Raw genomic sequence first — 17,983 nt, 5'->3', positions numbered from 1 at the left:
TAACAAGATGACAGGGAAGGGATACAAACCATGGAACCCGATATCTAGCGACCTTGCACAGTTTGTTCCCCTTACAGTGTCAGATATTAACGTTTGACCGTCGAGTTGAAGGTTACATTCAAGTTTATATTATCAGCTGTGTTTACATCTGACCTGTGTAAGCCTCGTTCTGAGTTGGCTCATGCATTATTCATGAGAGCTTATTAAAAAGGGTCTATGATTCTCCTGATATAAAGAGAAAGTTACAATCAACTATAAATAATTGTTTAGCAAAGACTAGGTATCCTAGTTTCGAACATTTTACTAGACATTAACACCTAGAGTATTCAAAAAATAAAAATAAATTAAAACCTATTTGTGAATAATGGCAACAGTTTACTACTGAGATTATTGCGCGGGCGCATCGGCGCCCGGCGCATATATTGATTGTTTTAGAAGTGTCGCTGGTGCAATGGGCTTGCGCATGCGCCGTTTTCATTGTTTTGATCGCGCATGCGCCGTTTCTTACCGTCCGCTCTCGGATAATTCCGAAGCAGTTCGCCATTAGACTAGTTCCTGTTCGATTTTGCAATAGAAGATTGGTAATCTTCTAATATGTGAAGCTTTGAAAATATAAGGCAAATTAAAACCAGAGATTTTTTAAATAACTCTTTTAGAGAAAAATATCATAAATGCACAGTTGTTGAGAAAACTTCTCTTTTTTATTTAAATATTTTTACATAAAGAATAAACCACGAATGCGCAGAATGTATCTTACAATAATCTTAGAAAATCGGTGAACCAGTCTATTATCTGATTACCCGGTTATGAAACGTACGGGTCAGATGCAAGCGTCCAGTAGACTAGGGATATCGTCATTCGAGATCAACACGCTGGCGGTTGGGGAAAGGTATTTTCATTTTCTTTTTACGTAGTCAACTGAAAAACTATTGTTATTTTATATTTATCATTTTAAAAGCAGGTTTCGTGTCTTCCGATTTAAACAGTAGCACGTTTTTTTTTGCGGTATTCCTACTTTCATTTTGGACAACATTTGAAGGCTTTTCCAAATTGCGTCATTAAAACCAGGAATGATAGCCGTCCAATGAAAACGCTTCTTGCATTTCAGATATAGGCGAGTGTGCGGTCAAGGTCAAAATTGCGAGAGGGTGATTCGAAGTGTAATACTGCAACAAAAACGTTCGATTTGGACATTAACGCGTCTAACTGAATGAGTCACAATGGTAGGGATGATATTTCAAGCCCTTCTTTGTAATGCATGCGCAAAGTTTGCATGTCAGTCTGTATGTAACGAGTTTAAGGTGATTTGTTCGTAGTCATTAAATTTTTGCATCGTTTTCCTTATGCACCAGTTATTTAACTTATTATTTTAGACTAATGCATCAGTCAATTGAAACCACCACCCCCCCCCCCCGGTCAGGGGAATAGCGAGGACCCTGACCATAGGTCCAGCCAATCTTGGCTAAAATCACGTCCTGCGGGGATGAACAGATGGTTTAATCTCGCCAAATGCCCCCGCACCCCAGGGGCCCTAGGTAAGGCCCATTCCCTGCTATATTTAAAGCGAGGCATAACCATCCCATTCACCCGGCAATGCAGGGCCACCTGAAAGTTAAAAACATGGTCCATTTCCCCGGCTATTCCCGGTATACTCCCGGACCTTGGGGGTCGTTGTTACAATTGACTGGTGCATTAGTTCAAAATAATAAACATGTTTTACGGTATTCTGTCTCAATAAAATGTATATTTATATTTATCATCCTACATTCCAGTTTCTACCATAAGAGTTGTAAATATTGACTAGAAAGGGCTTCATCTTCAAGATGAAAACTGCAAAAAATGGCCACCAACAATAATGGGCCAGGACTGAGGAGTTCCAAGAAATGAGTATTCTTCAGCCCACAAATATCAGTGCTGCCCCACTGCCCAAAACCAGGTTTGTTCTCTTTCTTAGTTTCCTGTTAACTTTATGGTTTCAGAACAATAGCCAGCATTTATATTAAAAATGAAATTCCAAACCTTCTGCATTTTGTGTTGTTATGTAACACAACTAAAGCTAGGCAAATATTTTGCTAAGTTTTTAACTGCAACTTTAAATAGCATTGCTTTTGGTATTAACATTCAACCTTCAATAAAACAAAAACATACGTATGTTTCAATGCATTTCAATAAATAATTGAATGTATTTACAATTATTCACAATTTCATATAATGTTTAAAAAAAAAATAACTCTACAAGCTTACATTATTTTACAATATAATCTTTTTTTAGACATCATTTTGATATTTATTTCGCACAAAATACATGACCTATAAACAAGCCTTCCTAAAAATTAATAACATTTTTTCACTTTTTCTAACAAAATTGCTTAACTCAATAGCTGAATAAAGGAATGAAATCATTACTTCTATATAAATACTTAATCTTAATTATTATTCTGCAATTCATGCATTAATGTTTGATTTGTATAACCTGATTCAGAATTGACATCAAATTGCAAATTACCTGTCAATTCACATTTCGAATAAAGCTTATGAAATCAACCTTGAAACCTAACAAATTCACCTCAGTTTAATGTTTAGAGTTATTTTATTTCTCATGTTTCATGTTATCAGGTCTTCAGTGCTACATTCACTTATCATGATATCATAACAAACTCCTTTCATATCTTTTTAGAGTGTGGCAACAAGTAAATGGACCTTGACAAATGTCCTCTATGTTAGAGCCAGCCCCTTACACAAGTGGCCTACTTTTGTACAGCTGAGGTTGTTATCAAACGCAGCAGTAGGTATGAAATGCGGAAATTGTTCCAACTTGATCTTCAACATTTGAGTTACTCCTCATCACAAAACCTGAACTGAAAACAATCGGTGACGATCCTGCACTTCACTTCTACCTCACAGTGCTCTTCCCTATAAACGCTAGAGGAAAGTTTGAAAATGAAAAAATTGTCATTGCAAGTGTGAAAGGACCAATTGATTCTTAACGAAACAACCTATCTCAATGCTTTAGCTGACACTACATCAAGTTAACACAAGGCAATTTGTTATTCTCGCTACCTGACCGGTATGTTGAATCTGATTAAAATTGTACACAGCCACTGGTCAAGAATGTAGAAATACAAGTTGTATGATCAGTAACCTAAACTATTCTCGAATATTTGAACATAATAAAAGAGTATTTGTTAAAGTTATACATATTGTGTGTAGTGTAGGTAAGATCAATGTCAAGGTATTTTGGCTAAAAAAAAGGAAAATGAGTCTTGATTCATAACATCGATGAAATAGCAAGCCTTAAGTATTTTCGATAAAGTGATACATATATTTTGTGGTGATGTCATACCCTTGTTTCACTGTTTTTGAAGAGAAAACACATGTTATAAATATATTATCACATTTGTGTTTTTTTAGCTCGACTATTTTAAGAATAAGGTGGGCTATACTATTCGCTCTGGTGTCGGTGTCCGGTTAAAGTTTTAGGGCAAGTTGGGATTTTCACTTATAAGTCCAATACCCTTCATTCAATTGACTTAATACCTCACACAGTTGTTCAGGGCCATCATATAATGGGAATAGATAACTCCTTTATACAAATTATGGCCCCTGATTGACTATCAAACTTAGGTTAAAGTTTTAGGGCAGGTTGGGATTTTTATTAATAACTTCTCTACCATTCGTTCATTTAACTTAATACTTGACACATTTGTTCAGGACCATCACACAATGAGGTTACATAACTCTGTATTATCCTCAATACAAGTTATAGCCCCTGATTGACTTAGGTTAAAGGTTTAGGGCAGGTTAAAGTTTTAGAACAAATTGGGATTTTCACTAATAAGTCCAATACCCTTCATTCAATTGACTTAATACTTTACACAGTTGTTCAGTGCCATCACATAACTAGGTAAGATAACTCCATATCATATTTTATTCACATAATGGCCCCTGATTGACTATGGAACTTAGGTTAAAATTTTAGGGCAGGTTGATATGTTTATTGATAACTTCTATACCCTTCATTCATATTATCCTTAATACAAGTTATGGCCCCTGATTGACTTAGGTTAAAGTTTAAGGGCAAGTTAAAGTTTTAGGGCAAGTTGGGATTTTAATAAAAAACTTCTATACCTTCATTCAATGCACTTAATACTTCGCAGAATTATTGACGACCATCTTACACTAAGGAACATAACTTAATGTTAACCCTAAATAAAAATTATTGCCCTTGAATGTTTTTTTTTCTTTTTAACTCTTCTTTTAATTTCTTTTGAAAGGCACATTTTTATATTCCTAACCACATTTTCATAAAGGGAAAACAAGATATTTGAATGACCTGTGTCATTGTTCGGACGGGCTGGTGTTAGAGCAGCGTCAAAGTCATCTTATGTATCGAATAATTTTAGCTAGTTTTGACATAAAGAGACCAAACTTGGTATATGCAAAGAATTTATGGAGATCTTTTATGGGAATGCGTTTGAGGCCCCTATGATCAAGGTCAAGGTTACTATTAATAGAAAAAGGGTTGGTTTTGAATAACTTAAGTAAGGGTCTTCTAATTGGTACCAAATTTGGTATGTAGGAAGAGTTTATAGAGACCTTTCCTGAGATTGTGTTTTTGGCCCCGCGAGTTATGGTCTAAGTCAAGGTCAAAATAGAAATATGGTAAGTACTGAATAACTCAAGTAAGGGTTGTCATAGTGTGACCAAACTTGGTATATAGGACAAGTTTATGCAGAGCTTTAATGGATGCTTTTTGGCCCCCTAGGGTCGTTGTTACTGTTACTAAAAATAGATTACTTTTTCAGTTTAGGCTGACATACTGTGACCAAACTTGATATATGTAGGAAGAGTTTATAGCGCGAACACGAGTATGTGTACTCTGACATTTAAATATCTCGTGTGACTTTGATCTTTGAGTTATGGACCCTGGTCAATGTCACTGCTCATCGTCTCAATGAGGACAACATTTGTACCAAGCAATATGGTAATCCATCAATGCATAAGTAAGTTATAGCACGGACACGAAATGTTACAGCCAGACGGACAAACAGACTGATGAAGTGTTTCTGTAATCCCCTCCCCACTCCGTGGCGGAGGATTTGAAATTTGATATTTATAAAATAGTGTACTTCCATTTTTGCCATTGTTGTGTTTTACCATTCTGTCAATATGTTGAGTGACAGTTGTGCCAATATCTTACAGTCACAATATATGACTTTACAGAATCGTAACATTATTTAATAATCTCATCATAATGATTACTTATTTTCCTATTGTTTTCTTAAATGTTCTGCAATTTCAATAATTATTTACAAAACATGTTCCTAAAATCAGAGACATTTGACAGTATTATAAGACTTCTCATTCAAGGTTTTGTCTATCTGAACACTGATGTTTGCATAATGCTCTGTAGATATCACTATGCTTTTGCTAAGTTTAATTCCCATTAATGTTTAAATTAATTTCTCATATGTACATATATTTAACAATGTTCTGTTTTTCAACATCTCACTTAAACAGTTACAAAATGTTAATTTACAAGAAATACTTGTATTTATATCACTATGTCCTTTTACCATGTCACCCTTCTTTGCTACCTGTTATGCTTAAAGCTGCACTCTCACAGATTTACCATTTGTACAACTTTTTTTATTGTTGGTCTTGGAAAGCGCAAATTTTGTGTTAATATCTGCAAACAAATGATTTAAGATTACTGACAAAAGATCAAATCACAGATTTTTATATTTCCATTTGAAAATTAATGTCTTATGGCTTAAGCTGTTACTAACAGTTTAAGAAAATTGCATAAAACATCAATTTTTGAACTTACGTATAAAAATCTGCAATCTTTTTTTGTCAGCTGTCTTATATAACTGGTTTCAATGGATTTTCGCAAAATATGGCTCGTTCTAAGTCAAAAAATGAAAAAGTTGTCAAAACGTTCAATCTGTGAGAGTGCAGCTTTAACTCTGATGAATATATCATTCAATGTCTCTCCATTTACAAACATTAAAATTCATAATGCTTAAAAAAGTATGCCTGTTTCAACTTCTCAACTTACCCTGCTTTTTTGCATGTCCCTTAACCATTGTGTGTTATTGTCTTTCATTTTCGTGATTTATGACTTTTCAAACTTTAAAAAATAATGGCCTTTTGGCTATCAACCATATCAGCAATGCTTATACTGATAATATAAAACTCCAGGCATATCATTTATAGTTTTGGGTTTGACAACTTTCAACTTTTATGTTAGTAAATCATTTAACAAATAAACCCATTTTCAACCCAATTCATTCCAACAAACTGAGTCTTTTTAAGCCCCCCCATGTAAAAGATATTTATCACCCTATAAATATTTCCATTCAAATACTGTGCATTTGCATACTAGGTACATATTACTAGGTTTTCATGCATTTTCATTTATATTCTTTTCTTTCATACCTGTTCTATTTCATTGCTTATGAAATAGTACCAGCATGTATTTTAGTATTGTATTAATTTGTCTGTGTGCATTCTTATTCCAAGTATTGGTCATAATGTATATGTCGCACTTACACCAAATTATAACAAATATTCTTTCTATTGTTTATTACATTTCAGTACAACTCTACCATTCCCAGCATACATACTAACTCTGTATATTTTGTTATCATGCTTATTACTCTTTGTTGTATACAAAATGTATATAAAATGTCATATTGCTCATGTTCTTTCTTGTTTGTACATATGTTCACATTTCAGTAATACTCAATGCAGTATTTATTCTTATATTTCAATGTCATATTTTAAAGAATTGAGAAGTTTTACAGGCAAAATAACATTAACACATTTCCACCAAACTTTGTACAAATGCTTCACTTTTTATGTATTAAAACATATTCCTCACTTCATTTCATTGTAACCTATAATTTTCAGCACTTTCTTCATAAATCTTTTGTGTCATTATATTTCCATACACATTAAGTGATCAACTTCCTAGTCATACCACTATCAACCTGCATCACATTCTGCTCATCATTCTTATATCTTATGCCTTAAAAGTGCATAATGCATGATGATTACATAATGTTTATTACCTATAAGTGTCAGTATATGCTAAACTTGTTTCCTTTGTTTAAAACATCCTGCATGCCTATAAATCATCTACGCCACAGAACAAGGAAAATGACATTAATAATGATGATCATACTTCTTTCTTTCAGCTCATGTATAACCAACTTCTTTTAGTTTATGTTAAATGTATTTTTTAATTGTGTTAAAATCTGTTACATAAGCAAACAGTTTTATGTGTTTTTCAGTTAGAAACAATGGCTTTGTAACACTTATTTATAATGGTCAACTTGTTTCGGGGATTATTAGCAAAAAGTAAACATTGTTTTAAGCAGATGTCCTTAATTAGTTTTTTGGATAAACCTTTGGTGCCACTCCTGTTCATAGTCAACATTTCACCAAATTCTCAACCTTTCGAACTTTGCCCAGAATTTACCAAATCATGTTGGCATATTTAACATTTCAGCTATCATATCAGCTACTCCAAAAGAAAACCACCACTGTGGCCATGTTGTCTTTTATAAATGTGTGTATATTGATACAGTTCATGAATAAAGTTATTTGATACAATTATGGTTTCTGTCATAGATATACCATCAGTTGTACAATTGTTATTGTGTTAAGTTTTATTTTCATTTCAAAACAACAGCCCAATTCTGTCATCTTTTAAGTAACTTCATTGCACTGACATCTACAGTCATTGTCAGTCCTTACTTCATTTACTTCGTTCTGACCCTTCATATAGACTTGCATAACCAATAGTTGGCCCGCGCTAACATCCAATTGCTGCATCTAACTTTTGTACTTGTTCCTATAGTTATCGTGAGGCCGACAGCCTAGTAGCATGCTATGAGCGACCGGTGGTCTCACGGCCTGTTTTTTGTCATGAACTGTAGCGATAAAAAAGCGTTTTCATTGAATGCAGTGCAAAATAATGACTGTAGCCGTCTTATTTACGAAAGTTTCATGACAATTAACCTTTAACGCCGTTTTGTCAGTATATACAGCAAACAAACGCATTTACAATAAACAATTGAAATATATCTATGTAGTAAATGTGTCACGCCGTATTTAAGCATTCATTTTATGATTTCTTTGAACATTTTCATATCGGATATTTTTTACTGATCTGCCACATTTCATTAGTAATTAAGCAGATTTAAACAAGAAATGCAAAGCTAACAAAATGCAATGGTTTGTTATTAAGACTTAGTGTAAGAATATAGAGGCTATTTGTTGATTTCAGGTCGTTCTTTATTTAACGACAGTAATACGACTGTCACACGGTCTTTCACTAAACTCAGCACATTTTGTGGGGGGTTTTATGCTTATTTTTTGAGATTTATTTATTTTATTTTATTTTCTTAATACCCGTTTTTTTAGATACCTCTTTGCTGCCCGGCTACCTATGGGACGCCCCACATGTAGTTATAATCGCCAATGGCGTAGACGTTTCTACGTCGGCTTGTGGAGAAATAGTTCTCCAATAAAAAAAAGTTTATTCTTTTCTCGTGTTCAGCTCAAACATTTAAAAAAAACATTCATCATGAACTTTTATAAGGGTATTTAAGTTCATAATATTACCAATAATGCACGAGTTATTTTTAAATTAAACAGGGTACGAATACATTGACCAAATTACACTGGTAGACACTCACTGAATAAATATTTCAAAGGGCGAAAGTGTTAGCAAACATTGGATAAAAACAAAAACATTTTTTCAAGTCGATTTTGTTTCATGGTCCATTCTTTCGACTTACTTTCAGTGATCAATCTGATTAATTTGTAGACAGGTAGTTTCCAAGATTGAATGAAGGACCACGCTTCGTTGTTGATGTTTAACATTTTCATTTGTGATATTAAAGTTTATCAGGTATTTATCAGTCAACTGTTGTGTAAATCTTCCGAAAAATTCGTGTTACAAAGTTGTACAGTTTTTAAAGATATTAAATAGATGATATGATTTGATGAATTTCTATCATTTGTTTTCTTCAAATGTTTTGCACGAATGCAAATGTTCGAGTATTAAGCTTCTAAAAAAATGTTTCAAAAAGTTTTGTTTATTTCAAAACAATCTTTATTCAAACATATGCAATATCATTTTAATATCAATTATATCAATCTAATTGTTTACCTTATTTACTATTACGAAAGTGAGCTACTTAGTTTTATATCAAAATTTAGTTCTTGAAGTTGTTATTTCCACTCCTTAGTCGGCAGTGAAAATATCCGAGTGAGTTTTCACTGCTGTTATTTCACTGATGAAACTTCATACTGTACCAAAAAACATGAAATGAAAGGAAGGGATTTAACGAGGGTTAAATTGTCCACCTTGAAATTTATAATCCAGTGAGACAACAGAAATACCACTCCGGTCTGGTGGGTCAAATAAAAATGTCAGCTTTCAACTTTATTTCTCAAAAAAAAAGCATAAAGGCCCACACAGGAGCAGCATTAGTAATATAAGCATGCAGATATATGCAGTTTTAGCACGTTTTAACAATGGGAACAAGTATTAGAGCTATTCGAAAATAATAACTCGTTTTATATTGAATAAAATTATTCGTTATACATTTCATTGTTTTGATTCTATACAAATAATGTGATTATACCATCGGCTATGTTTGCCAGCTGTATTTTTGTGCCGCGTGGACGACTCTTAATGACTCCTTCCCGAGATCTAAAAAGGATCAAGAAATGTGTCTATTTCCTCGTTTTATTATGAGATGAAACACTTCGAAGTCAACAGTAAAAGTGAAGTACATATACATGTATCATAAGTATTAACAGCATTTCATAATACAGAATAATAATGATTTCAATATTGTCAAATAATAAGTTTCTCTTAAATTACAAATTAATCTTGATTGACAATTAGCAATTAGATGAACCAACAATGCATTGCAAAGTCTCACATCAATTTCTGAGTTCGTTGGTTTCAAAAGTATACAAAGAAGCAATATACATACATGTCAACATCTTTTGCTGTCTTAAAAGAATCAGATAAGCTTAAAACTTTTTCACTGACAAATTTCTGCTTTTTTCTCAATCGCTTCCTGATCATAGAATGACTAAGTTAACTATCTAACGAAAAGCTAACAATGGAGCCAAAAGAATGACCCAAAAGTGTACAGCGCTTAGATGTGACTTTGGTGTATAAGCCATAGACAATAATATGCTTCTTACATAAATCAGTTATACATAGTCAGTACATGATAATTATAAGGAATGTATGAATACATTTATAAACATATCAAGACTGATTTTCCATTCTAAATTATCTTTAAATACTTAATACAATATCATTGAAATAACTTTATAGCATGTTTCTAAAACGGAAACATTTAAGTCTCAAATACAACTGTTAATCATTAAAAAAGATAGAACAACCTTACACAAATAAGCAAAATTCTTACCTAAAAAGGATCAAGAAATGTGTCTATTTCCTCGTTTTATTATGAGATGAAACACTTCGAAGTCAACAGTAAAAGTGACTCGAGCGAGGAAAGACACAACTTTTTAGAGAATTGCCAAAACTATCATCATCCAATGACAAAGGATGTTACAAAAAGTCATGCCAATACATGGCCAATGAAATTGAGACAATTAATCCAGACGCAGGGGACACTAGGGGCTGGGCCCTAAAAATGTCATTGTCTGACTTAATCTCAATTATCAGTTAAGCCGGGCATTCTGTTTATATTACAATCTAAAGTTTCGCAACAATCTTTAGCGTAGTGATAGGTTGTCAAGAAAAATAATTCCACAGACTAATTGATAATAAAAATGCTATACGCTGTGTATACTATAATATAAAGTTTGACAACTATGTTTGGATAGAGTAATAAATGTCATGAAATAATTTGGCTATCAAAATTCACTTTAAGCACCAGGAATGTGTTTCTAACAGACAAAATATTCTAAAATTATGAAACATGAAAAGTATTAATGACATTTCGTAAAACTTCATTACACAAAAGTACTCGAGCTTCCCTGGGTACTAGGCTAGTATCAAACGGTAACCTCATTTCTCCTCCAAAAAGCATCTTAAAAGGGCTAAATCCGGAAGTTTCAGTGTTTGGAATGGACCTCATGCCCATTAAGACTGTGGGAAGAATCAAGTGCCAATTTCGCTGATCTTTTTGAACATACATACTGATGGTTTTGATAATAGTAGCGTTTTGCCTTTCAACACACCCATTGGCTTGATGATTATAGCTAGCAGTTTTGTGGCGAGAAACTTTGTAAATCTCACAAATAGCATTGACCAGTTTTGACAAGAAATTTCTATCTCGGTCTGTGACTATTACGTTTGAAGCACCATACCGACAGAAAATTTCATCATGTAACACTCTAGCAATTTCCTGTGCAGACTGTGTTCGAAGGGGAAATGCCTCTACCCAACGTGTGAAACTACAGACACAGACCAAAATAAGAGAATGCCCTTCAGTAGTTTTGGTAATAGGACCTACTATATCAATATGAAGCCTCTGAAAGACACCAACAACAGGAAGTGGATTTAAAGGAGTAGGAGAAGCATTCGAATCCCTTTTGGTCCTTTGACACCTATTACAAGACCTGATATAATTTGAAATATGCTGATGCATATGTGGCCAATAGTACTTTGCTTGAATAGCTCCAAAAACCTTTTTATGACCAAAATGCCCATTATTGTCATGATACTGTTCCAAGCTGTCCAACCTCAGTTTTTGTGGTAATGCAATTTGGTGAATAAAACGTTCATCTGTAGGTTTTTTCTTGGCTCTGTTTTGGTACAAATGAATCAAAACTCCATCCAAAATATGATAGTGTTCTTTTTCAATTTGTACCGATTTCCTAATTTTCTCATTTTCGGGAACTACTTGGTCAGCCAAATATTCATAAATGTGTTTGAAATCAGGACATTGTTTTTGCATTTCAATGAGATCTTCAGTTTCATGCTTAGTATCCTCATTTTGGTTGGAGGGTGTAGCTTCCAGAGAACAGACAGCTTCATTCCCATCATAAGCAATGGTTGCCTCGAGCCACTCCTTTTCATCTGTCTGAACAAGGCGTAATTGTGAAATTTCTTCCATCGAACCTGCATCATTCAAAACATTTGCCTGATTACAGTTGTTTACATTGTGTGTCCCTTGTTTTAAGGTTATGTCCTCGACAACCTGAGTGACAGTGAGATCAGATTGTGACTGTGACTTGTCGTCACACTGTCCTAAAATGTCTGCCTGTTCACTCACCCTAATTTCAGTTGTTACATTTTCCGTCTCCTTTTTCGAATCCGGACTGACAGGCGCGACTATGAGAGACCGGGGTTTTTCATCTTTCAGTCCCACACAATCTACCCGTTCAGTGCTTTGTTGGGCTTCCTTTGTATATCTTGAAAGAGCGTCAGCATTCATTATTTCCCCTTTCCTATATACTACCTCATAATGAAAACCTTGTAGGAAAATTTGCCACCTAGCTAGCCTACCGTTTGGAGAAGTAGTAGTTGAATTCAGAAACTTGAGGGCCTTATGGTCAGTGACAATTTTGAACTTTCTACCATTTGCCAAATAAGACTTGAATGTTTTTACACCTTCGACAATAGCAAGACACTCCAACTCAGACACAGTATAATTCTTCTCAGCAGCATGTAAAGCTCTACCATTGTACTCAATGACCCTTTCTCGACCCTGATCATCTAACTGTCCTAGAATATAGCCAATTCCTAACCTTGACGCATCACAAGTTAAAATGAATGATTGGTCCATTGCTGGAAATGCAAGCACTGGGGCAGTTGTAAGAGCATCTTTTAATATGTCTAAAGCTTTTTGACAATCTTCGGACCAGACAAAAGGTTTATCTTTCTTCAATAGCTCGAAAAGAGGGGAGCAAACTTTACTATACCCCAATATAATTTTTTTGTAATAGTTTGTAAGTCCCAATAAACTTTTTATCCCTTTTTGGTCTTTTGGAGCAACCAAACCGCGTACCTTTTCAACTTTGCTCGGGTCTGCCTCAATGCCTGACTTGCTAATGACATGCCCTAAGTAAGACAATTTTTTCTGAGCAAAACGACATTTCTTGGGTGAAAGTTTTAACCCAGCTTGCCTCAATCGAACAAAAACCTCATTTATATGCTGTACATGTTGCTCGAAAGTGGAAGAGAAGATAACCACATCATCTACATAGCAAAGTGCAAATTTCCACGTCAATCCCTTAAGTACTTTCATCATTAAGGACTGAAATGTTGCCGGAGCCCCAGATAACCCAAAGGGCATGGACTGAAACTCATAGATTCCATCATATGTTATGAAAGCAGCCTTTCCTTTGCTAGACTCACCCAAGGGTACCTGCCAAAAAGCCTTGCCTAAGTCCAAACTTGTAAAAAACTGTGCATTAGCTTCACCAATTGAATCAAGCATGTCCGAAAACCGAGGAAGTGGAAAAGCTTTAGGCTTAGTAACCTTATTCAATTTCCGGTAGTCAACAGCAAACCTATACTCATCAGAGTTAGCTTTCTTAACAAGCACAACAGGTGAGTACCAATCAGAATTACTCTCTTTCACAATGCCATCTCTTAACATTTCAGTTACCATTCCATCTGTTATTCTGCGCATTTCAGGGCTTTGCTTGTAAAATGGGGTTCGGACTGGCATAGCATCCCCCGTTTCAACATCATGGGTTTGTAAATGTGTTCTCCCAAGATCATGTAGCCCTTCCGAAAATAAGTCTGAATTTTTATTCAAGAAATTGAGCAGCTGCTCTTTTTGTTCAGCATTTAGGTCTGAATTGTCAAGATTGAACTGAAATTTGGGTTTTGCATTTTGCTTTTGGTCAAAAGAGGCACCCATACTACTTAAATTTTTATGTGAAACATCATCAAGAGAACAGACACTATCGAGTCGAACCTGACTAACTATTGCCAAAACCTTGTTACCTTTCAAATAGACATCTTTATCTGTGGGATTTATGATTCTTATTGTTGCTCTACCCTTTTTGACTTTAACAAGACATTTAGCACCCATGACATCATGATTAGCAAGATTAGCCAAAGGCTCTAAAAGCACCTCATTACCATCCTTAATTCTAGCAATCTTAACAGGTATGTTCACTTCTGACATTGCTTTTACAACAGTGGGCCTAACAGTTCTTGCATAACCGGTATCAGTCCTAAGATTACAAACTTGAACATCCTGAATTACCATCTGTTTTGCCCTAATGTCAAGTTTCACATTGTGTGCATCCATGAAATCATGTCCAATTATAAGAGAGTGGTGCAAATCTTCAACAATTAAAAATTGATAAGATACAGTCAGTGAGCCAAAACAGACATTTAATTTCACCTTACCAGTAACAGAATGACGTGTACCACCAACGCCAACTATAGACTGAACAGTATTGAAAACAAAACTGGGTTTTTCGTTTGGGAAAGCTCTCTCAAAGAATGCTTTGCTAATACATGAAACTGAAGCACCTGTGTCACATAACCCATTTGTGTTCTTTTTATTCACAGAAACTGAAACCGTATTTTTGACATTTCGTAAAACTTCATTACACAAAAGAACTCGAAATTTTACAGCATAACAGTATGGTCAATCAACACTCACATGGTTTCACTAGTTGATAAGTACCATTTTTATCTAGTTGTGTGACCCCCGATACAGTACGGTAGATGTAGATTCTATTTTTATTTTGTGCGCAATGCACGTAAGAAAAAAGGGAAATTACAGTTAGGCATGTGGCATCTAAACACAATAAATTGTTAATGCTTATGCTCTATAAATTTAGTCACACTATTCTACAATTTCTTTTTCTGTGTAAACATATAAAATCAAAATATTTGAACAGATCAATGCAGAATGTATGAATTCATGTATATGATTAAAGCCTGATCTTAATGTTTTATATGTTATCAATGTATCAACAAATATATACAATTTCTTATCTCTTATCATCTGCAGCATTTCTAGCGCAAATGCAAATGTATTCGGTAGATTTTTTTCATTTTTGGTAACTGTAGGACAAAATTGAAACAATCGAAATCACGATTATTTTTTACCTATTTGTTCATTTAAACTTCACAACTTTATATTTAAACATAACTCATCGAATGCACTATAAAATTATCATAAATGTTATTATTATTATTATTATTATTATTATTATTATTATTATTATTATTATTATATATTTTTATTGCATTTATTATTATTGTAAATTATCGAATTGATTGTATTTTATCAATGTAAAACACATGTATTGAAATATTTAAAGCAGTGTTCATGTCTTCTTCCAGATCTTTTGCTAAAACAACAAGCAAAAACAGCAATGATATATCAGCAACTGATGACAGATAATGACAATAGTATGACGGTAACATTGTTAAACACCTATAAATGTAAAGTGAATGTTTGCAGAAATCCTAACAAACATCATACACAGCAGTCAATAATCCTGGATTTGCCCCAGTTTACTTCGGAAATTACCTTTCTATTTCTGTTTCGTATTACGAGCATATCACAATATATTGTTTAGTTAAATACTGAAGTGTCCTTGTATTGGCTAGACAAACAGAATTGCCATATTGAACGCTCTGTTTAAATTTAAAATTGACGGAAAGACCACAAAACGCCCTACATGCCTACAACTGAGTGCAAACCGCTTGTATGTGCGGTGAATAGATTGTGCAGAACAAGATTTCCTACGGCAAAAATCTGTACGTACATAGTTTATTCACCATTTCCTTGGCATCTTCAGCAGATTTTTAATATCTCCTAACATTTGTTTGAATTGAGGGTCAAGACAGCCGTAAACGAAAGGGTTGATAGCATGGTTTATGAACACAAGTCTGAAGAAGAAGAAATACACGGCCTTCTCATAATCATTTAAACTGTTCAAGATACCTCCTGTAATAAACGCTAATAATGTCAAATACAGAATTGTTGTGACAATAAATATGATTGTTAGAACAAACATAATGTACGTTTTCCGGCGAACACCATTTGTTTTTCCTGGACGTCTACGCCGTACCTGATGTTTCTGACATTCTTTTACCGTCCAACCGTCGCATGTAGTTTCCGTGACACAAACATCATCGATATTAACCGTTTCGCTCTCATAATCCAGAGACCTCATTTCCGTTTTGCTTAACTCATTAAGAGATATTTGTTTTCTTGTCGGTCCGTCCAATAAAGTGATGGTACCACCGGCGCTTATTTCGGGCTTTTGGTTTGATATTGTCAGCGACTTGCTGACCATTGGATGACTCGAGTTTTGGCGCATTTTAGCCAACGGGCGACCTAAGATGAGTTTCTTTGCTACCAGTATATAAAGAATGAGCATGGTCACCAGGCATATCCCAAACAAAACCCCCACTGTTGTAGCTAATACAAACGGGTGTCTACTGTCTACAAAGTCAGCATCCCTTTCACAAATGGTGACAGTAATGTTTCTTTCGTTGTATATCATTACGTCATGGTGTATTCCCCAGAGAAACCAGACCGGGAATGAAATGACAAATGCAACGCAGTAGATGACGCCGCACATGATACTGGCCAGGCGAGGCCTGATCTGCCATCCTAATGGCGCACATACCTTTCGGTAGCGGTCGACGGCGATAGTGCACAGACATAGGGCCTCTCCAGTTACTGTGAACATGTTGAAAAAGGACTTGACCTTGCAAACGACTGGGGACGGGAACTTGTACCAGTATTGCTGCGTGAGAATCTCCCCAGGCATCGTGGTCAGCGTGCTAATTAAGTCCAAAACAGCCAAGCACAGCACGAAGTAGCGAAAGTTACAGTGATGGTAACGCTTTATGAACACGTACAGTACAAATAAATTGCCGAAAAATCCAAGAAACACTTCAATTCCAACAAAAACCGACACAGGTGTGACAGCCTTTTCTATTTCATCATTCAGTTTGTCCAATAATTCACTCTCCATCGCTTTAGATAGTACATTACTGTTGTCATCGCTTGCGATGCCATTTACTGCATTTCCCAAACTAACAGTAGTCGTTGGTAGACGAATACCGCCCATCTTTATTTATCCTTTGTTAAAATAGTACCCTACAACTTGAAAAATGTTAATCAAAACATGATATTAAATTAATTAAATCACATCATAACTCAAAAATTTATTGGTCAGCGTTTGAACGATCTGCTGTCTAGTACCTACTCGTCTTAAATCTTGCTTTGAAATATTTTTTCGAGTGCGGTTCCTATTCTCTTCCTTATTTACGACTTTATCCGAGGGCAATGGGTGACAAATTCTGCGTTTGCAAGTACTTAAGTTAAGGATTTCACAAAACTATGCACATGCACGCTTAGGCGATTTGACGTCTCCGAGAAAATAGAAAATGATATCATGGCCAGCCAATGGCATTTGGCATTGTCTGAAACTGTTACTGACCGAATTGTGCCAAGCTTTTAATAAATAATATAATGAAATGTAAATAAAATACTGGCATCGTCAATTAACCTTGATATTTTCAAAGTATTTCAACTGAACTGAAATGTTGCTCTTATCTAAAAAAAAAGCCAGCGCACAAATCTAAAGAGCCAGTACTTACATTAGAGTTTAGAGTACTCACATTAAAACACTCTTAAAAATGATTTATGTTTGAAAAGTGTACTTAAATGCTCAATAGAGAAAATAACATTAATAAAATTTAAGATTATTTGAATGTAAAAATGCAGGGCCATACTTTTAATTTGAAAGTACATGAAGTCAGCGGCCTCCAGGTTATTGATGTTAAGTTTGAATTCTAGCGGCCTAATGTAAAGTTAGCGCCGTGAAATTAAAAGCCTCGCAACTTAGCGGCGTGAAAAAGCGGCCTGATGGCACACCGGCTTATGTTTGATATAAACTGTAGCAATAACATTAACGTTCTCCTTGAACACAGTTCATATTAATGCCTTCTGATTAACAAACGTGCCATGATAACAACCCA

Source organism: Mya arenaria, chromosome 12, assembly GCF_026914265.1.
Source record: "Mya arenaria isolate MELC-2E11 chromosome 12, ASM2691426v1".
NCBI lineage: Eukaryota > Metazoa > Mollusca > Bivalvia > Myida > Myidae > Mya > Mya arenaria.
Note: the sequence above shows the minus strand (reverse complement) of the source record.